The 21137-nt window shown below is 54.7% G+C and overlaps 1 long non-coding RNA gene across 2 annotated transcripts; it reads left to right on the forward strand.

The window, feature by feature from the left end:
• The first annotated feature begins 2029 nt into the window (after positions 1-2029).
• On the forward strand, positions 2030-20721 carry LOC135978986 (uncharacterized). Of its 2 annotated transcripts, none has more exons than XR_010596323.1 (3): positions 2030-2321; positions 17467-17641; positions 19768-20721. It is a non-coding gene; the product is annotated as an uncharacterized LOC135978986 (long non-coding RNA). The 2 variants fall into 2 exon arrangements; XR_010596322.1 differs by lacking the exon at positions 2030-2321 and adding an exon at positions 15671-15761.
• The last annotated feature ends 416 nt before the right edge of the window (positions 20722-21137 follow it).

Raw genomic sequence — 21137 nt, forward strand, 5'->3', positions numbered from 1 at the left:
CCAGGGGCCGTTAATCCCCCCTGATTCCTCGGAGGCGTCTGAGTCTCAGACAGGTTCTCGTTCCCTTGCAGCAGGAGGACGTCACGGCCAATGTGATGCGCCAGCTCCGTATCATGCGGCACTTGCGCCAGGTGCCTGAGGCGCTGCAGGGCCTGTGCCTCTGAGGCCACCAGCAACTCCCGCTCCCTGCTGCAGGTACTGCTCTGGCTCTCTGTAAATGGGGAGCTAGTGGAAGGGGAAATGGAGCCCCCTGGCACTCACAGAAAGCTGATTACAGAATGAGCCCGAACTGAGAGGCACCATATCCGCCCCCCTAAAGAGCCAGACTTCAGTGGTGATACAGCCCAGCTGGGGTAGCAACAGGATTGAGAACGAGGTAGGAAGTTCAGAGCAGCAAGGAAAGCCTGGAGGGGAACTTGAGAAGAGAGGTTGGAAAAGTGCAGCAAAGAGAAAGGAGCAGACCTAGCTGTTGGGTCCAGGGCCCTGGGCTGCTATGAAGCAGACTGGAGGAGGGACAAACACAAGGGTGGAGCAGTCCATGGTGGGTTCTCAGACCCTGACCGAAAAGGTTTTGGCATATGCAGCGGCAGTAGCAAAAAGGCAACAGAAGACGCTAAAGGCTTCAGAACAGGCTCTGCAAGCAGCTGTTCATGAGACTGAGTGGCTGCAGGAAGAGCGTCGGGATACTGCAGAAGAGAAGGTTTGCCCCGAGCGAGCTGGCAGTGGAGCTGCAGACACTGCGCACAGGCTGTACAAGCGTGCAGCCGGTGACAGCGATGAGATGAGGAGGGATGAAGCTTGGAGAAGAATAGAACTTGCCCCCGTGTGGGCCAGGTTCTAAGGAGGAGGGTATATAACGGGGGGCTTGGCCTGTGGGCTATAAAGCCTGGAGCTAGGCCAAATGGATTACAGAGTGAGCTCCAGCTGAGGGGAAACCAGGGGAAACGGCAACAAAGGTACAGGAGCAGGCCTAGCTGTTGGGTACAGGGCCTTGGGGCAGAACCTAGAATCCAGGGTAGGACTGGTTCTCCCACGGTCTCTAAGGAAGGGGATGTACAGGGCCATAGAAAGGGCTACCAAGGCCAGCAAGGGCAGGCCGAGCCAAAGTCAGGCTGAGGAAAAGCCCCCAAGGGACAGAGGATCTTGTTTCAGTTAAAGACATTTTTTGACTTTTAGTTTGGGATGAGCGTGACCCAGGAAGGAGTGGGACTAAAAGATGGTCGCCTGGTCGAAGGGCTGAGTTCCCAGCCAAAAACCTGCTGGCGGGCGTGCTAGCCCAAGAAATCTGTGACCCCAAGCCTTGAAGGAAGGGGCACCTATCGGTGAGTGACCTCTGTTACAAGCCCGCTTCCATTGTGGAAACAGCCTGGTATTGGAGAGTGGTGGGGATGGCCTGTGGGCGAGGATGGCTGGAGGGGTCATACAGGAGGGGCAGCAGCGTCCAGTGAGGAGATCAGGGAACGGGTTGTTTGCAGTCCTGCCACTGAGCGGTAACGTGATCCTGGCGAGGTCACTCTCCCACCTGGTGCCTCACTTTCTCTATCTTTGAAATGGGGATCATCCCGACCCACATTAAGAAAGGGTTTGATCCTCTGCTCTTGCTTCCCAAATCCCTGCCCTCCTTGCCCCACACAGGTCTCTGCCCTGTTGCTCAAACTCCCATGCACATGTTAGTGCCTGTGTCACCCCCGCAACTGCAAGGTCTCATGTACAGTCTCCTGCCAGCAAACTGAAGCTGCCACTAGATCCAGAATAGGAATCGCAGTTCCTGTGCGCTGCCCTGAATGGAGTCTAGACCCTGGGCATGGGGAAGGCCAACGCTCACATCCAGGTAGATCATCAACCTACTCCTCTGTCCCAGGAGCAGGAAGGCCTCTGCTTCGTGCTCCCTTCGGTAGCTGGAGCTGCTGAGTTGGGAGTGTGGTGGGTAGAGATGGGAACAGGCCATAGGATGAATCAAGTGTCAGGGGGAGACTCCCTGTGTGTGGGAGATGATGTTGCCCCTCTGTGGGGAATCCCTTCCTTGCAGATGCCGGGCTTTGGGTGCTGGACTCTGCCAGGAAGCCCAGCTCCCATCCCTAGCAGCTTGGCTGTTCCCTACACTGCTGTGCACCAGGCCCTCTGCAGAGAGCTTCTCTGGGCAAGGACTACAGAGCCTGCTGTCATCCTGGCACGAGTCACCCCAGGTTCCATAATCCTGACCCCTGGTCTCCCTCCGCTGGCAGGCTCTGAGCAAGGCCTGCGCCGAGAACATGGATGACGAGTTCTCGATCCTGCTGACAGCACCCCCCAGCACAGACAAACTCCAGCACATCTTGGAGGTGAGCAGAATGGGGAGGGGCCGCAGGGGTTTTACCTTAGCCCTGGGGACTCCTAGAAAGAAGAGATTGGAAAATCCATGTTTCTATTGGATCCTTCCGAGTATGCATTCGTGATATAAACTCACAAGGCACGCCGGCCACACCTCCAGAATGGGGACGTGGATCCAGGAAAGCAGTGACTCTGAAAAGGATTTAGGGGCCAGCGTGGAGAAGCCACTCAACATGAGCTCCCAGTGTGATGCTGTGGTGAACAGGGCTAAAGCCATCATTAGACGTAGGAGCAGAGCCGTGAGTAGGATAGGGAGGTGATACAGCAGCAGTGAGACTGCTATTTAAATATTACCTCCAGTCTTGGTGTCCTCCTTTGAAAAAGATGGTCCTAGAAATTGGAGCTGGGGCAGCAAAGAGCCATGAAATGTTCTGAGGGCTGGAGAAAAATGCCTTCTAGTGAGCTATTGAAAGAGCTCAACCTGTTTAGCTTATGAAAAGAAGATTGAAAGGTGACTTCACTGAAGTGTTGAAATGCCTTAATGGAGGGAAAATATTGGGTATTAAAGGGCTCTTTAATCGAGCAGAGAAAGGCAGAACAAGACCCAATGGCTGGAAGGTGAAAAGAGACAAATTCCTATGACAAATAAGGCACAAATATTCAACAGCGAGGATGATTGACCACAGGAAGAAGCTACCATGGAAAGTAGTGGATTCTCCATCTCTTGATGTCATTTAATAAAGACTAGATGCCTTTCCGGAATGTGTTTGCCCCAAAAGTAGCTATTGTGGTAGACAGGAGGCCTGTGATATGCGGGGGGTCAGATTAGATGCTCTAACAGTCTCTGCTGCCCATAAAGTCTACTCATTTCTGAGAAACCGAGTGTAGCATTGGGAGCAGCCTCTGCTTATTAAACAATCAGTTTGTCAGCACCTGCAGGACAATTTGGTTCTTAGGACTAGTGAGCATGGACTTGTCAAGAACAAATCATTCCAGACCAATCCTAGCTCCTTCTTTGGCAGGGTTAGGAGGTGGGTAAAGAGTAGATGCTGCTTAGCACTGTCAGAGCAGCTTTTGCTGGGGGATTCTCCCAGCACTTTCCAATAGTGGGAAAGTATGAAATCCCCATTTGACTGCTGGGGACAGAGCCTAGAGGGGGCAGCAACTTACCCCAAGTCCCACAGGTCAATAGGAAACCAGCAATGGAACCCAGGAGTCCTGACTCCCAGTTCCCTGCTCCAATCACTCCAGCGGAGCACACTCCCTCTCAAAGCAGGGGGACCGGACATGAGGGCCTGGTTGTAATTGCCAGCTGTGGGAGGGAGTGTGCAGCAGTGGTTAGTGAAGGGGCCTGGAAATAAGGACTGCTGGGTCTATTGGAGAGTGTCACTAGGAGCAGTGCATAAGATGAGGTATCCTATCATGTTTACTCAGATCAGATTAGGACATAATAGAATGGCTGAAATAGTTTATTTTATTTGTATTGTATTATTTTGCAATTGTTAAGAGCAGCAACTACTCAGCTCAGACTGAAGCATCTTATCTAATTTTTGAGATCTAAGTGTCTCCTCTTTGAGTGCCACGAGACAAGTTAACACATTGTGACAAAGAATTTTCATTGCCACTTGTTATGATTTCAAGAAACAAACAGGTTTAGTTTGAATAGGATTTTCGGTCAGAAACGGTTTCAATGAAATTTCCCCACCATCTCAATTCCTGGGCTCTATCTCTGCCTTTCGGGGGGGGGGGGGGGGGGGGTTGCTGTCTGTTAGAACAAGAGTCTGATTTGGATAGGGATAGAGACCTCTTCAATGTTTTTAATGAAGTAAATACTAATGGGAATTGTGTGATCATGGGAGACTTTAACTTCCCAGATATAGACTGGAGGACAAGTGCTAGTAATATAATAGGGCTCGGATTTTCCTAGATGTGATAGCTGATGGATTCCTTCACCAAGTAGTTGCTGAACCAACAAGAGGGGATGCCATTTTAGATTTGGTTTTGGTGAGTAGTGAGGATCTCTTAGAAGAAATGGTTGTAGGGGACAGCCTTGGTTTGAGCGATCATGAGCTAATTCAGTTTAAACTAAATGGAAGGGTAAACAAAAATAGATCTGTGACTAGGGTTTTTTTTTTCAAAAGGGCTAACTTTAAAAAATTAAGGAAATTAGATAGGGAAGTGGATTGGACTGAAGAACTTGTGGAACAGATGGATCAGACTGAACAGGTTCCAAACCTCTCGGAGGCTCTGACCTTCTAAACAGGGACGTCTGTTTTCTAGTAAAATCAGGAAAAAGAAAGGAGAAAACTCAAAAGAGGTTCCTCCTGGCGCTCACGTACATGACCCCTAATACTCTCTCAGCCCTCAAAGAGAGACCTCGAGAAGGAGACTTGCTGAAGGAAAGCTACAGGGGACTCAGAGGTTTGCCTGGCCCTGCGCCCCTGTCCTGCCTGGCTGATGTCAGCATCTCTCTGTGAGGTCACCACCTCCCCTGCACCTTTGACCAATAGGCTGAGGTCCTGCAAAAGGCCTTTGTGATGTCACTGTCACACCCACCCCTCCCCTGCAGTGCTAATGTCCTGCCACAGGCCAGACCCCTTGGAGGTTTGAGCTACTCTCTGTGGATCACCCCGCTCAATGAGTGTTCATTCTAGGAAGCAAGCCGGCTAGACAGTAAAACAGCAGAGGCTGCTCCCAATGCTACACTCGGTTTCTCAGAAATGAGTAGACTTTATGGGCAGAAGAGACCGTTAGAGCATCTATTCTGACCCCCTGCATATCACAGGCCTTTCTGCACCATATGGGGCAGGCAGAGCTCTGCCTGGGCGCAGGGGGAATGGGATGGGAGTAGATCAAGGAAAGGGGGGAGGGGAATGGGTGTGAGGGAAAGAGCTCCTGTCCCAGATGAAGGAATTTGGGGGCAGAGGAAAGGACCCTGCTCCACAGAGAGGGGAGAGTGTTTCTGTGAGTGCCAGGGGGCTCCATTTCCCCTTCCACTAGCTCCCCATTTACAGAGAGCCAGAGCAGTACCTGCAGCAGAGAGCGGGAGTTGCTGGTGGCCTCAGAGGCACAGGCCCTGCAGCGCCTCGGGCACCTGGCGCAAGTGCCGCATGATACGGAGCTGGCGCATCACATTGGCCATGACGTCCTCATTCTGCAAGGGAACGAGAACCTGTCTGAGACTCAGACGCCTCCGAGGAATCAGGGGGGATTAACGGCCCCTGGAACCAGCAGCATTTCCACCCAGCCCCTTCCCACCTCTGAGGGATGGATTCCCCCTCCTGACCCCCAGGATGGAGTCTTGTTGTCCTTCCTAGTGACCTCCAGTGGCAACCCCCCTCCTTGTACGGGGAGCTCCTGCCACTTCCCCGTCAGTGCCCCTGACAGCTGTTCCACCTCCAATCCACAGCTCAAGTTCTCAGACCCCTCTCCTTCAGCCCCACCCAGGTTGGGTAAGGAGGGGACTGTAGCGGGGGGGCAGGAGGGATTCTGGCAGCAGTGAAGTGGGATGTGGGGAGGTTGAGACCTTTCCCCAAGTCACCCCAGCCACTAATGCTGAAGCCGCAGGATGGCAGCCCTGGTGAATGGGACGGATCGGCAGCCCCTGCTGACTAGGGTTACCATACGTCCTGTTTTTCCCGGACATGTCCTGCTTTTCGGCAATCAAACCCCCGTCCGGGGGGAATTGCCGAAAAGTCAAACATGTCCGGGAAAATGCCGGCCGGGCACTTCCCCTCCCGCGGCTGCTCTGCTCCGCTCCTCCCCTCTCAGACTTTAAGAGCCGAGCTGCCCGAGCCAGCGCTACTGGCTTCGGGCAGCCCCCCCTGCCTCCGGACCCCGAGCTACGGGCCAGGCACTTCCCTTCCAGGGCTCCAGCTGCGCTGGGGAAGCACCGGCCGGGGGCGCAGGGTCTGGGGGCTGCCCGGCAAACCGTGAAGCCGGTAGTGCTGGGGCAGCCCTTTCCCCATGGCTGGGAGTGGGAGGGAGGAGGGGGCTGAGTTAGGGCGGGGAAGGGGCGGAGTTGGGGCAGGGCTAGGGGTGGGGAAATGGGCGGGGCCAGGGCCCGTGGAGGGTCCTCTTTTTTTATTTATTAGACATGGTAACCCTACTGCTGACTGAATCCTCCTGTTCTCTCCAGAACGGGTCCAGCCTTGCCAGCAGCAGGACAAGCGTCCCCTGCCCATGTGCCTCAGCCCTGCCTGGTCAGATGCCATCACCCGTCAGTCCTTGGCCTCCCAGGCTGCCAGTGATGGGAGCAACTCTGGGTGGTGGCTCGGGTGACACAGACACCAGACCACTAGGAATTGGGTGCGGCCCTGTGGGACAGGAGAATCTCGCAGAGGGCACTTGGGGGACTCTCCTGCCCTTCCCAAGAGCGATAGCACCCTGTTCTAGGAACGTAAGTCTGGGATGAGGCAAAGCTTGTCATTAATTAGCCTGGCTAAAGAGCTGGGTGGAGCTGCTCCGGGGACAAGCTGGCTCGCTCCTGCTCATGGAGGTGAATTCATCTCCCTTCCCAGGAGCACCTGCTCTCCCTTTCATTCCCCACCAGGCTCCTTGTGCCAGGCCAGCGAATGGCCACAGGATGGGAATGAGGCCTGGGCCCCGCCCCAATCTCCTGAGTCTAATGCAGCTGCTCACCTTGTCCCCCATCAGCTGCTGGGTTTCCCCCAGGAGGGAGTAGGTGACAGGGAGAGAGACACACACATTTGTCCTTCTGGTCGCAGGGCTTGTGTCCTTCCAATCCCATTGGTGGCTGCACAGTGGGCAGAGTCCTCGCTGCGTGCCTGGCCCAACAGAATTGCAGGGCGTGGTGTGGAACACAGAAAGAGATAGAGAGACTCATCCTCCAGCCGGGGTCAGTCTTTGAGAAATTGGCTGGGGTCCCAGTCTCACTCTTCTAGCGGGTGCCATTTCCCAGCTGGGTTCCTTACCCCTCTGGTGCAGCAGCAGCTGGTAGAGCCGGTAAACCCCCTCTCTGGCCTGCCGGCTGATGTCCTTGGCTGGGTCACTGATGGACAGAGCCAGCTGTGCCATGTGGTGACCCATCCTGGGGAATTCCGCTGTGTTCTAATGGACGGGAGAGGGAGAGGGGACTCCATCAGCATTTTCCTGTTAGCTCCCAGTCCCCCCCCGGGCCAGGACTCTCCTTCCCCTTAGCCCCTCTGCAGGAGATGCTAGAGGATAGGAGCTAGAGCCAGACCCTTAATTTCCTCTGCCCCCAAGGAAGCCTGGAGCACAGGGCTGTGGACAGGGCCCTCCATGAGGACTTGCTTCCCCAGCTGCTCCAGGATGACAGGGAGGCATGAACCTGGAGCACAGTCCCCTTAAAAGCCCAGAGTCACCACTTAACTAGGACAAGAAGAACTTGACTCAAGCCAGGCTCACTCTCTGCTCTGACTCTGCCTCCCCAAGAGGAACACTCCTAACCCACAGCCCCTGCAGCAGCAGATCCTACAGCCCGTCGGAGCCAGCCCACCTACCCCTGGAGTCAGGAAGCTGGGGTCAGAGGTCACTTACGTCAAACTCAGGGAGGGTGATGGTGAATCTGAGCAGGGCCGTGCTGCTCTTAACGGCCCTGGTTCTCTCTCGCGGCACCCTGGACACGATCCAGTAGTTAATGTGCTGTGGGGAAAGGAGGCATTGCACTGACTGCCCTGACCAAGGATGCCCACTGGGGGCCCGGCTAGGAGGACAGACTGGAAAATGGATCTAAGAGTGAAGGTAAAATTGCCCCCACCCCTCTCATCGGGCTCACCTCCAAGATGTACTGGAGCCTGTTGGTGTCTGGGGACTCTGCCAGTAGGTTCCCCAGCATGGCGTCCAGGAGGTCTGGCAAGACCCTAGGCAGATCCTGAAAGCAAGGGAGAGCCATGGGTCAGAGTTAGGGAAACTGGGGCTAAACTTGCCACAGGATGAGAAGTGGGGTCTCTGGGAAGCACTGGTGTGACCCCCAAACACATATCCTGGCCTCTCTCATTCACATCCCACTGCAGGCAATTAGCAAGGACTCATGGCAGAATGACAGCTGGCTCTTCAATCCATGATTTTAGCTGATCTACCTGCACTTGGGTGGTGTCCTTCTCCATGCCCAGGGTGAAGACGGCGTGCAGGGCAGCTCGGAGGAGGTGGGTCTCCAGCTCTGGCTCCACAGCAGGTGTCATGGTGCTGGAAGAGAGAGGAGCCGGTATTAGACTGTGCAGTGCGGGGATGGGACTGGCACCAACACGCAGGTTAAACTGCAGGGAAATAGGCACAGGCTGGCAAGAAGGGAAACTGAGGCACCGAGCCAGGGAATGATAAGGCCAAGGTTTCTCAGACAGACAGTGGCAGGGCAGGAATAGCACCTGTTCCCTGCACCCTGCTGCCCCTCCTGTATCTGATCCTGGGAGTGAGCCTCTCCCCAAAGCCGTTGCAATGTTACTGGAGTGAAAAGAACAGCCCAGCCAGGAGAGAGTGACCCTTCCCCGCACCTCTGCCAGAGGAGCCACCCTTGGGCGGTGACCTGGGAGTGGGAGTGGGAGGGGCAGTGACTCCCAGCCCTGGGCCTGAGCAGCATTGGGGTTAGGGGAACCGGGCTGGAGGGTCTCGGTACCTGAGGTTGCCCACAGCAATCAGGGAGTTAGCGAGGACGGCGCCGGGTGGAGAGTTATCAGGCAGCTCCTCAATGAGCTCCTGTGAGACCCAAAGGAGACAAAGGAGCGTGTGAGATTCGGGCCACACTGGACATTGCTGGTTTCCTATTGACCTGTGGGACTTTGGGCAAGTTGCTCCCCGCTCTAGGCTCTGTCCCCAGCAGTCAAATGGGGATTTCATACTTTCCCACTATTGGAAAGTGCTGGGAGAATCCCCCAGCAAAAGCTGCTCTGACAGTGCTAAGCAGCATCTGACCATTAGAGGTCAGAGCGCACTGCCCAGGAGGAGGAGTGTTTGGTTCTGGGCTGTTGGAGTACGGGCTTTCAACCATCTGTGCACACATATTATACTAATTGCATCTAGACCACATCTCCCTAGTTTGTTTGTGAGAATGTCCTTATTAACACCAAGATGGATCACATCTACTGTTTACCCACCTCCACTAGGCCCGTAACCCTGCCAAAGAAGGAGCTAGGATTGGTTTGGAATGATTTGTTCTTGACAAGTCCATGCTCACTAGTCCTAAGAACCAAATTGTCCAAATTGTCCTGTAGGTGCTGACAAACTGATTGTTTAATAAGGAGTTCCAGTATCTTTCCAGGTATGTTAATGGATGGGAAGATGTTCTTTTTCAGGGATCTCTGACGAGAACTGGGGCACAGCACTTAGTTTGTTGAGGCCATAAAATGGAGACAGGCACCTCTTCTCTTCTCCCAGCACCCCAGATACCTAAAAGGGTGGGACTCACATCCCTCAATGGGCTTTAAAAAAGACAATGGTTACAATGTGGCCCCAACCATTTCTGGTTTCTGCAGACTAGATGTTTTAGCAAAGTTTAGAATTCCTTGGTGCTCAACACCGTGAAACTCCCCTTTCTCCTTTACAAAGGGCTTTAACGCCCCTTATCTCACCCAGGCTCTCGACTGCCCAAAGTTGGAGAATTGTCCCTGTTCCCACTGCAGAGCACCCCCCACGACACACACACAGAGTCCTCCTGGTGGTGGGAGGGGAACAGAGGAAAGGACAGAAGACGTAAGAGATGAAGAGAAAGGAGGGAGGGATGGAGGAAAAGGTAAAAGAAAAAGGACAAACCCTAATGTCCCCAGTGATTCTAAGGGACAAAATCCCAGGTGGGGAATAAAATTCGACCACCTTAAGCTAGTGTTTTCCATGCCTAGAATTCAGCTGGCGCCAGATGCATCAGACTCAACAGGTTCCAAACCTCTCGGAGGCTCTTACCTTCTAAACAGGGACGTCTGTTTTCTAGTAAAATCAGGAAAAAGAAAAGAGAAAACTCAAAAGAGGTTCCTCCTGGCGCTCACGTACGTGACCCCTAATACTCTCTCAGTCCTCAAAGAGAGACCTCGAGAAGGAGACTTGCTGAAGCAAAGCTACAGGGGACTCTGAGGTTTCCCTGGCCCTGCGCCCCTGTTCTGCCTGGCTGATGTCAGCATCTCTCTGTGAGGTCACCACCTCCCCAGCACCTTTGACCAATAGGTTGAGGTCCTGGAAAAGGCCTTTGTGATGTCACTGCCACACCCACTCCTCCCCTGCAGTGCTAATGTCCTGCCACAGGGCAGACACTTTGGAGGTTTGAGTTACACAAAGAGGAGACACTTAGATCTCAAAAATTAGATGAGATGTTTCAGTCTGAGCTAAGTAGTTGCTGCTCTTAACAATTGCAACATAATAAAATACAAATAAAATAGACTATTTAAGCCATTCTATTATGTCATAATCTGATCTGAGTAAACGTGATAGGACACCTCATCTTATGCACTGCTCCTAGTGACACTCTCCAATAGATCCCCATTCTCCACCTGTCGGGAGGTAGGTAGGAGCGGATTGTTATCCTACTTGAAAGAGGGAGAAGCTAAGGCTGAGAAAGGAGAATTGACTTGTCTTAGGTCACACAGCCAGTCCGTGGCAGAGTTGGAATAGGACCCAAGAGCCCTGATTTTCAAACTAACCATCGGATCTTGAATTTCAGACATTGAATGACCTGAATAAAGTGTTCTCAAGTGAGTTCCAGACCAGCAAGAGTTCATAGTAATTATTCAGCAAGTATTTTAGGAGAACTGGAATGGTAGAGAAATAATGAACTGCAGAGAAGCAGCAAAATTTGTTGAACATATGACTGGTTATGACTATTTACTTGGTCTTAAAAGAAAACAACAGGGACCTGAGTCTCCTCCCTGTCAATAACCCCCTGCTCAGCCAATCAGGGTAGAGACCGAGGGGCGGGGGGATGAGGGTTCTCACCAGAGAGCCCAAAGGATGGCCCAGGTCACCGCTGGGGATCACTGTCTGAGCACTATTTCAACGCCACATTTTTCGGTGGACCTCCCACAATCGGAGTTGTAGAGCACCCCCCACGACACACACCCCCCCCCCCTCCTGGTGGTGGGAGGGGAACGGGGAAAGGACAAAATAAGTAAGAGATGAAGAGAAAGGAGGGAGGGATGGAGGAAAAGGTAAAAAGAAAAGGGCAACCTTAATGTCTCTAGAGATTCTAAGGGACAAAATCCCAGGTGGGGAATAAAATTTGGCCACCTTAAGCTAGTGTTTTTCCATGCCTAAAATTCAGCTGGCGCCAGATGCATCAGACTCAACAGGTTCCAAACCTCTCAGAGGCTCTTACCTTCTAAACAGGGACGTCAGTTTTCTAGTGAAATCAGGAAAAAGAAAGGAGAAAACTCAAAAGAGGTTCCTCCTGGTGCTCACATACATGAACCCAAATATTCTCTCAGACCTCAAAGAGAGATCTCGAGAAGGGGACTTGCTGGAGCAAAGCCACAGGGGTCTCTGAGGTTTCCCTGGCCCTGCGCCCCTGTCCTGCCTGGCTGATGTCAGCATCCCTCTGTGAGGTCACCACCTCCCCTGCACCTTTGGCCAATAGGCTCAGGTCCTGCAAAAGGCCTTTGTGATGTCACTGCCACACCCACCCCTCCCCTGCAGTGCTAATGTCCTGCCACAGGGCTGACACTTTGGGAGGTTTGAGCTACTCCCTGTGGATCACCCCACTCAATGAGTGTTCATTCTAGGAAGCAAGCTGGCTAGACAGTAAAACATCACAAGCTGCTCCCAATGCTACACTCGGTTTCTCAGAAATGAGTAGACTTTATGGGTAGCAGAGACCGTTAGAGCATCTAATCTGACCCCCTGCATATCACAGGCCTCCTGTCTACCACAATAGCTACTTTTGGGGCAAACACATTCCGGAAAGGCATCTAGTCTTTATTAATGACATCAAGAGATGGAGAATCCACCACTTTCTTTGGTAGCTTCTTCCTGTGTTCAATCATCCTCGCTGTTGAATATTTGTGCCTTATTTGTCATAGGAATTTGTCTCTTTTCACCTTCCAGCCATTGGGTCTTGTTCTGCCTTTCTCTGCTAGACTAGAGAGCCCTTTAATACCCAGTATTTTCTCTCCATTAAGGCACTTCAACACTTCAATGAAGTCCCCTTCAATCTTCTTTTGATAAGCTAAACAGGTTGAGCTCTTTCAATAGCTCACTAGAAGGCATTTTTCTCCAGCCCTCAGAACATTTGGTGGCTCTTTGCTGCCCCAGCTCCAATTTCTAGGACCATCTTTTTCAAAGGAGGACACCAAGACTAGAGGCAGTATTCCAATAGCAGTCTCACTGCTGCTGTGTCACCTCCCTATCCTACTCACGGCTCTGCTCCTACGTCTAATGATGGCTTTAGCCCTGTTCACCACAGCATCACACTGGGAGCTCATGTTGAGTGGCTTTCTCCACGCTGGCCCCTAAATCCTTTTCAGAGTCACTGCTTTCCTGGATCCACGTCCCCATTCTGGAGGTATAGCCGGCGTGCCTTGTTGCCACGTATAGGACCTTGCATTGGGCTCTGCTCAAACTTGTTTTCTTTGAATGGGTCCAGCTGGCCGAATGAGCCAGATCGCTCTGTATCACTGCCCTCTCCCCATCTGGAATTACCCACTCTGCCTGTATTTTGTCACCCCCCAATCTTATCCGCAGTGATTGTATGTTTTCTCCCAATTCATTGATAACAATTATTTTAAAAAATTAGTCCTTGAGAGCTTCTTCAGACCCTTAGTACCCAGGACCTGCTCCCCAGAGCACAGTGAGAAAGGCCGTCCAGCCCTGCTGGTACATAGGGATAAGCACAGAACAAAGGTACCTTTAGGAGCTGTGTTGTCCATAGCTCTGAACAACATGTGGGGTCAGCAGATTACAAACGCACGACAGACCTGTAGTGTAGACAGGTCCCAACTGTGTCTCGATTTCCCACCCTGTAAAATGGGGAGAACAAACAAAACCTTGATTAGCTCCATTTGATAGCTGGGGAAACCGAGGCACCCAGCGGTGCAGAGACTCGCTCATGGTCCCAAAGCCAGGAATAGAAACAGCAGATCTGATAGCCAGGGCTGGGACCTAACCCTGGTTTTCCTGGCCTTGCTGCTCTAAGTTTAGTCACAGCCGCCATGTCTTTTCCCCCGTGTCCCTTAACCCCACGTCACTGCAGAAGAGAGATTTTCTGGTAGCCAGCTGGCTCTCCTGCATGTGGATGTCGTTCCAAAAGACGTGCTCTGACTCAGTCCCATGCTATGGTTGGCTGAAGGAACCACTTGGTCACATTCTAGCCCTGAGTTATACAGGAGGGGTGACTAGATGCACATAATGTCCTTTCTGACCTGAACTTCTATCAATCGCTACATTTTCTGCTGCTAGGAAGAGAACTCTGGACCTATTTTCTCTCATTCACTTTCAGTCGGAATAATTTCAATCCAGGCCAAAGGATTTCCTCTTCCATTGTGTCTTCAGCACCTTTGGGAGCAACCAGTTACTGTTACCCATAGGTTACCAGTTTCAACCTGTCCCAGGGTGAGATGGCCAGGAAAGGGGTTGGAGCTCAACTGCACCTGGCCCAGGTGATGCAGCTCCCTAGGGTGAAGGGAATAAGTGTGGGGGTCACGTGACAAGACGCAGCCGGTGACTAGGACCCAGGCCTGCTGAGAGATAGAAGGGGAGCCTGTACTCAGCCAGGAGAGGAGACCCCAAGGGAAGCAGGCATGGGAGGGGCTTGGAGCGTCCTTTAAAGGTCAGGGACAAGCTGGGAAGGGGCCAGGCTGAGCACTAAGGACAAGGCCCTAGGAGGGAAAGACAGGGCAGTTTAGGTAGGGTTACCATATTTCAACAAGCAAAAAAGAGGACGGGAGGAGCCCCGCCCTAGCCCCGCCCCTGCCCCCTCCCACTTCCCGCCCCCCTAGAACCCCCAACCCTCCCCCCATTCCTTGTCCCCTGACTGCCCCCTCCTGGGACCCCTGCCCCTAACTGCCCCCCGGGACTCCACTCCCTATCTAAGCCTCCTTGCCTCTTGTCCCCTGACTGCCCCAACCCTTATCCACACCCCCACCCCTAGACAGACCCCTGGACTCCCACGCCCCATCCAACCACTCCACCCCCTGACAGCCCCCCCAGAACTCCCAACCCATCTAAACCCCTCTGCTCCCTGTCCCCAGACTGCTCGATCCCTCTCCACACTCCTGCCCCTGACAGCTCCCCCAGAACTCCCAACCCATCTAAACCCCTCTGCTCCCTGTCCCCTGACTGCTCCGATCCCTCTCCACACTCCTGCCCCCTGAGAGCCCCCCCAGAACTCCCAACCCATCTAAACCCCTCTGCTCCCTGTCCCCTGACTGCTCCGATCCCTCTCCCCACTCCTGCCCCCTGACAGCTCCCCCCCAGAACTCCCAGTCCCCTACCCCCCGCTCCTTGTCCCCTGACTGCCCCCTCCTGGGACCCCTGCTCCTAACTGCCCTCCAGAACCCCACCCCCTACCTAAGACTCCCTGTTCCTTGTCCCCTAACTGCCCCCTCCTAAGACCCCCCCCAACTGCCCCCCAGGACCCTACCCCCTACCTGTACCCTGACTGCCCAAAACTTTCTCCACTCCCCTCCAAAAGCCCCCCCCCGTTTCTTGACTGCCCCCCTCCAGAACCTCCCTGTCCCTTCTCCTGCCCCCCCTTGCCCTGCTGCTCAGAACAGGGTGTTGGGCTCTGTGCCAGCCGGACACATGGCTGAGCTCCCTGCACAAAACACAACCCGGTCCCTGGCCCTGCACAGGGCTGCCGGAGCGGGCTGCAGGAGGAGGAGCTGCCAGCCGGCTCAGAATGCAGGGAGGAGGAAGCTGCTCCGGAGTCCAGCCCGGGACTTTCCTGCAGCCCTCCCAGCCGCTCGCTCTGCCCGGGGAGGGGGAAATCCCGGACATTGTGAGTGCTTTACAAATTCCCCCGGACGCTATTTTTAGCACACAAAAGGAGGACATATCCGGGGTAAATCCGGACGAATGGTAACCCTAGTTTAGGAGATGGGGCAGATAGTCCAGTTGGTTTCGGCTCCCAGGACCAGACACCCAGAGGTGAAGGTGATTGTCGGGGCTTCTGTCCTTCTTCCCCAGTGTAGATTTGATAGTGGAGAAGACTGATGCCGTAAGGGGGAAGTGAGTTACCCCAAGGTCACCCAGTGAGTTTATATCACAAATGCATACTCGGAAGGATCCAATAGAAACATGGATTTTCCAGTCTCTTCTTTCTAGGAGTCCCCAGGGCTGAGGTAAAACCCCTGCGGCCCTCCCCATTCTGCTCACCTCCAAGATGTGCTGGAGTTTGTCTGTGCTAGGGGGTGCTGTCAGCAAGATTGAGAGCTCGTCATTCATATTCTCTCCATGTTCTCTGGGCAGGCCTTGCTCAGAGCCTGCCAGCGGAGGGAGACCAGGGGGTCAGGAGCCTGCATTAGCACCGGTGTGCCATTGACCAAGAGCTGGCTGAGGTAAGCGCCGCCTGGCCGGAGCTCGCACCCAGAAACCCTGCCCCAGGTCGGAACCCCCTCCCACACCCAAAATTCCCTCCAGACCTCACACACGCCACCCCAACCCCCCTGCCCCAGGTCGGAACCCCCTCCTGTACCCTAATCCCTCCCAGACCCCACACCCACACCCCAATCCCCTACCCCAGCCCTGAGCCCCCTCCCGCACCCAAACTCCCTCCCAGAGTCCGCACCCCAACCCTCTGTCCCAGCCCGGATCTCCCTCTGGCACCCCAACCCCCTAATCTCCAGCCCAATCCCAGAAGCCGCATCCCCACCGGAGCCCTCACCCCTCCCTGCAATCCAACCCCCAGCTCCAGCCCAGTGAAAGTGAGTGAGGGTGTGAGAGCGAACGACTGAGAGAGGGTGGGCTGGGGCTGGAGTGAGTGGGGGTGGGCCTTGGGGAAGGGCATGAAAGGGGTTGGGTCAAGGGCGTTTGGTTTTGTGCAAGTAGAAAGTTGACAACCCTACTTAAGGACCTTTGAAAAGCAGCCTCCGTAGCACCGCTCCTGATACCAGGGGCCAAGGCGCCCCGGACATGAGAACCACAATAGGCCAGAGCAAAACGCTGCGTTAGAAATCGGAGCTCAGGCTGCCAAGAGAACGATAGCTGACAGACAGGAGATGCAGGAATTAAGGTTGTGCCTTCAGCCAGCAACTGGTGTTCATCCGTTTGCACCACACACACACCTGTAGGCAGGGGCCACTATTTCCTTGTCTGTCTGCCTGTTTAACGTCTCTCGGGCCTTACTGTGCCCATCACCGTGGTGTCTGAGTGGCAAACCAAGGGTTTGACGTGTGCATATGAAACTGCCTGACTGGAAGGACGTGCTTTGGTTTGGATCAGTGACTGCTGGGGCGATTGGTGGCAGAAGGCTCTGAGGGCCTGGCTGATTCCGACCTGGCTCATTCCAATGGCTTCTACAGCTGAGAGCAGCCCAGTCTCCTGCCTGGGTCCGACGCAAACCAGGAAGTACAGGACCACGGTTAATAAGAACAGCTCAAAAGATCATTTTCCTCTGACCCAGCCCTGCACAGATTTCCAGCTTAGGTTTGCATTTTCAGCAAAAGTTCTTCTTGATTATTTTCTCCCAACCCCCTTCTGCCTCCATAATAGCCAGCCACCCCGTCAGTCGCAACCTAGGGCGCTCCAGGGACAGCGTGTGTGCGTGTATGTGTACGTCTGTATATATGTATATGTGTACATGTGCGTATGTATGCGTGTACGTGTATGCGCACATGAGTGTGTGCACATGTGAGTGTGCGTGTGTATGTGTGTACATGTACCCCAGTCAGATGTATACATCTGGATTTCCTTTGAAAGAATTTTCAAATTGAGCTGATCAAGTGCAATGGCAAAGCACCCAATCCTCTGTCCCCCCCCCCCCCAACTGCCTTCGCTGCTTTAACGTACAACCTGCTCCGCAGGCACCTCTGACTCTGAAAGCCCTAACGCTCCAGGGGAGCAGGCCGTACCCTGCCCTGCCCTGGCTGCCCCGGGTGTTACCTCGGAGGGAATCGTTCCAGATTCCAATGGGTGGCAGGTCCAGGGAAGAGCCTTATCTGGGGGGAGGCTGTACCAGACCCGCCCGACCCAGGCAGGCTCCCAGGTATTCTCTGCTCGGGGCTGATAGGGCTTCTTAGCAGTTTCTCTCCAAACAAATTCCAGTTCAAGACACCTGAGAGCTCCACAGCAGGGCAGCATCCCCAGAGCGCAGCAGGGCGGAGGTTAGGGGGAGCAGTCGGTAGCAGCACCTGCCCCTCGTACGGCAGGAGCGAGAAGTGCCAGCCTCTCTGCACAGAGCAGCAGCGTTCAGCATGGGCCAGACGTGCTGCGGTGATGGGTAAGAGCGGGCTCGGAGAGCCAGAGGGTCTGTGGGGCAGCGCTGGGCCCTTCTGCTCCGCACTAGGGCCGGGGTGGGCGTGTTCAACTGGGACTGGGAACCCACCAGCACTTGTGGGTGTGAATGTGGGGCTGGAACTCAATGTGGGGCGCTACTGGGGGGAAGGGCAGAGAGACACCTGGGCTGAGACCCAGCTCCAGGGAGACAGTCACTCCTGCCTAGCCGGGGTTAAATTGCCCAGCTGTGTGACAGCCCCCCCATCCCAGAGGGGTTCCCCCCCCCCCCCGGTATGTCACAGCAGGGTAATGTGCATACTGAAGGGCAGGGGTTGCCAGAGACTGGCTGGGAGAGGCCTTTGGGGATGGAGGAAGCAGCACTAAGGTACATGCCAACCTCCCTACAGAGGAGGGGCCGTGCCCCACAGGTGTGGGGCAGGGAGCTGGGACACTGCGTGGTGGGTCATTGTCTGGCCCAGGCCCTTCCTAGCAGCAGGCCGAGGCATTTTCTTCAGGTCACCTTCCGCTGCAGCTTGGCCACGGGCCCCCAAACCCTCTAGCCCAGCCAGGGATCCCAAGTGGGGATTGTCACGGCTGGCTCCTCCCTGCCGCCAGCAGCTCTTCACTGCCAGGGAATTCCTGAAATCCTGTGTGCTCCTCCCCCCCACACCTCCTGGGGCTGGAGTGCCCCCCCCCCCCCGGACAGCCCCTGCCCCGAGCTCTGAGTGCCCCTGGCCAGTCCCTCCCCTCAGCCCCCCCCACTTCCTGGGGCTCTGAGTGCCCTCAGCCTGTCCCCCTTCCACACCCCGGGGCTCAGTGACCTTGGCCAACCCCCGTCCCTTCAGGAGGAACTCCCAGTACCCACCCAGCCCCCACACCTCAGGGTTCCCCTCCTGCGGCTCTGTGGCCATACCCCCACCAGGGCCGGCTTTAGGCCAATTCAACCAATTCCCCTGAATCGGGCCCCGAGCCCAAGCCCCGGTACGGTGTACCGGCAAGAGCCTGTGCGCTGTACCAGGGTGGCTCGGCTTCCCCAGGGGGCAATTTAAAGGACCTAGGGCTCCCAGCAGGGGCCGGAGCCCCAGGCCCTTTAAATTGCCACCAGACCCCCACTGCTGGAGCCCTGGGGTAGGGCTGCGGGGCTCTGGGGGCTATTTAAAAGGTCCGGGACTCCCGCTGCCTCTACCGCCCCGGCCCTTTAAATAGCCACTGGAGCCCGGCTGCTTCCCCAGGGCTCCCGCGGCTATTTAAAGGGCCGGGGCGGTAGAAGCAGGGGAGCCCTGGGCCCTTATAGCCCCCAGAGCCCTGGGATAGCGGGGGACTCGGGGGCTATTTAAAGCTGCCTCTGCTGCACCCCGTTCCCGCACCAGCCCCGCACCGCCTGCCCTGCCCGCAGCCAGCCCCGTCTCCAGCCAGCCCTGCACCACCTGTCCGCAGCCAGCCCCTGCTGCACCCCTGCCCTACCTCCAGCCCCGCCACCCCTGTTCTGCCCGCACCAGCCCCGCCCCCCCTGCCCTGCCTGCAGCCAGCCCTGCACCCCCTGCCCACAGCCAGCCTCTGCCGCACCCCCTGCCCTGTCTCCAGGCAACCCCTGCCGCACCCCCCTGCGGCCCTGCCCAAAGCCAGCCAGCCCCACACACCCCTGTCTCCAGCCAGCCCCGCACCCCTTGCCCTGCCTGCAGCCAGACCCTACCTCCAGTGAGCCCCTGCCCAGCCTCCAGCCAGCCCCATGTCCACTGGTGCCCTGCAGTTCCCAGGGCAGTAACCCTGCACACCTGCTTCAATGAGGGGGGCAGGGAGCAGCTGGGACCCACACATGTGCACACCACTAGGGTGACCAGACAGCAAGTGTGAAAAATCGGGACAGGGGGTGGGGGATAATAGGATCCTATAAGAAAAAGACCCAAAAATCGGGACTGTCCCTATAAAATCAGGACATCTGGTCACCCTAGCACACCCCCAGGGAGTGGCGGGGACCCACACACGTGAAACGGAGCTCATTAATAACCGATCAACAGCATATATGATGCAATGTACAGAATATATAATTTTATTTTTTATATAGTTATGGAAAGTAAATAATACATGGAAGAAATGAAAGGCTTTTTTTTCCATTATTTTTTTTGTTAGTCATCCCTGCCGGGGCCCCGCCAAAAATGTTCGAATTGGGCCCCGCCCTTCCTAAAGCCCGCGCTGCTGGAGAGAACAGGAGGATTCAGTCAGCAGGGGCTGCCGATCCGTCCCATTCACCAGGGCTGCTGTAGATAAATCTCTGATAATTTTCATATGACTTTACATTGTGCCTCTTCATATAACCTTGTGGTGGGTCTACCCACGTGTGACCTCTGTTTTCATGGAACTTTGTATCAAAGCCTCATTTAGAAACTTTGCATTGCCCTTGGTATAATATTATAGCCCCTAAGGATAGAATAAGATAGAAGAAAAATTTCTGTTTGCTAGCAGTAGAACAAGAGCTCTCTCCCCCCCCCCCCCCCCCCACTCTTAATCAATTGCCCTGTTGAATGAATGAGGTGTGGATGAGCAAGGCATGGAAGGCAGCACCTCCAGACAGCCTCAACTGTTGGAGAGGGGCTGGGAGCCAGACCCAAGGACAATAAAACGTGTCAAGTGGGCTCATTAAAGACAAGCAGACATACCGATGGCCTCGGGGGTTAGAAGCAAGCACCTTCTTTTGGAAACACCCTCTTTGCAGCATTGGGACAACACTCAAAAGAAAGCAGCACAAAGGACCAATGGACACAGACACAGAGTTTGAATCTGGTATAGATTTGCATAAGAGGAAAGCTGCTATAAAAGTGAGGTGTCTCGCAGAGGACCCCGGGTCTCGTCTTGTCAACATGGGAGCATCGATCCGGATCTGCAGAAGCCCGGCTCCACCCCCTCCCCCATCTAACTCACCTGGCAAGTGAAGTTAAGGGGAGCAACTAATTGGTAACAACAAGACGGAGTGTGTTTGTGTGTGTGTGTGAGTGTAAGTGTAATATATGATATGCATATAATACAGTGTTAATGAATACATGTATTACTAATAAATGTGGCATTCTGCCTTATTCCCCCTGAAAAGATCCTGTGCAGTACTTTAAGTACAACACTGCCATCCTGCGGCTTCAGCATTAGTGGCTGGGGTGACTTGGGGAAAGGTCTCAACCTCCCCACATCCCACTTCACTGCTGCCAGAATCCCTCCTGACCCCCCCGCTACAGTTCCCTCCCTACCCAACCTGGGTGGGGCTGGAGGAGAGGGGTCTGAGAACTTGAGCTGTGGATTGAGGTGGAACAGCTGTCAGGGGCACTGACGGGGGAAGTGGCAGGAGCTCCCGTACAAGGAGGGGGGTTGCCACTGGAGGTCACTAGGAAGGACAACAAGATTCCATCCTGGGAGTCAGGAGGGGGAATCCATCCCTCAGAGGTGGGAAGGGGCTGGGTGGAAATGCTGCTGGTTCCAGGGGCCGTTAATCCCCCCTGATTCCTCGGAGGCGT

The sequence above is a fragment of the Chrysemys picta genome, unplaced genomic scaffold, assembly GCF_011386835.1.
Source record: "Chrysemys picta bellii isolate R12L10 unplaced genomic scaffold, ASM1138683v2 scaf589, whole genome shotgun sequence".
NCBI classification, from domain to species: domain Eukaryota; kingdom Metazoa; phylum Chordata; order Testudines; family Emydidae; genus Chrysemys; species Chrysemys picta.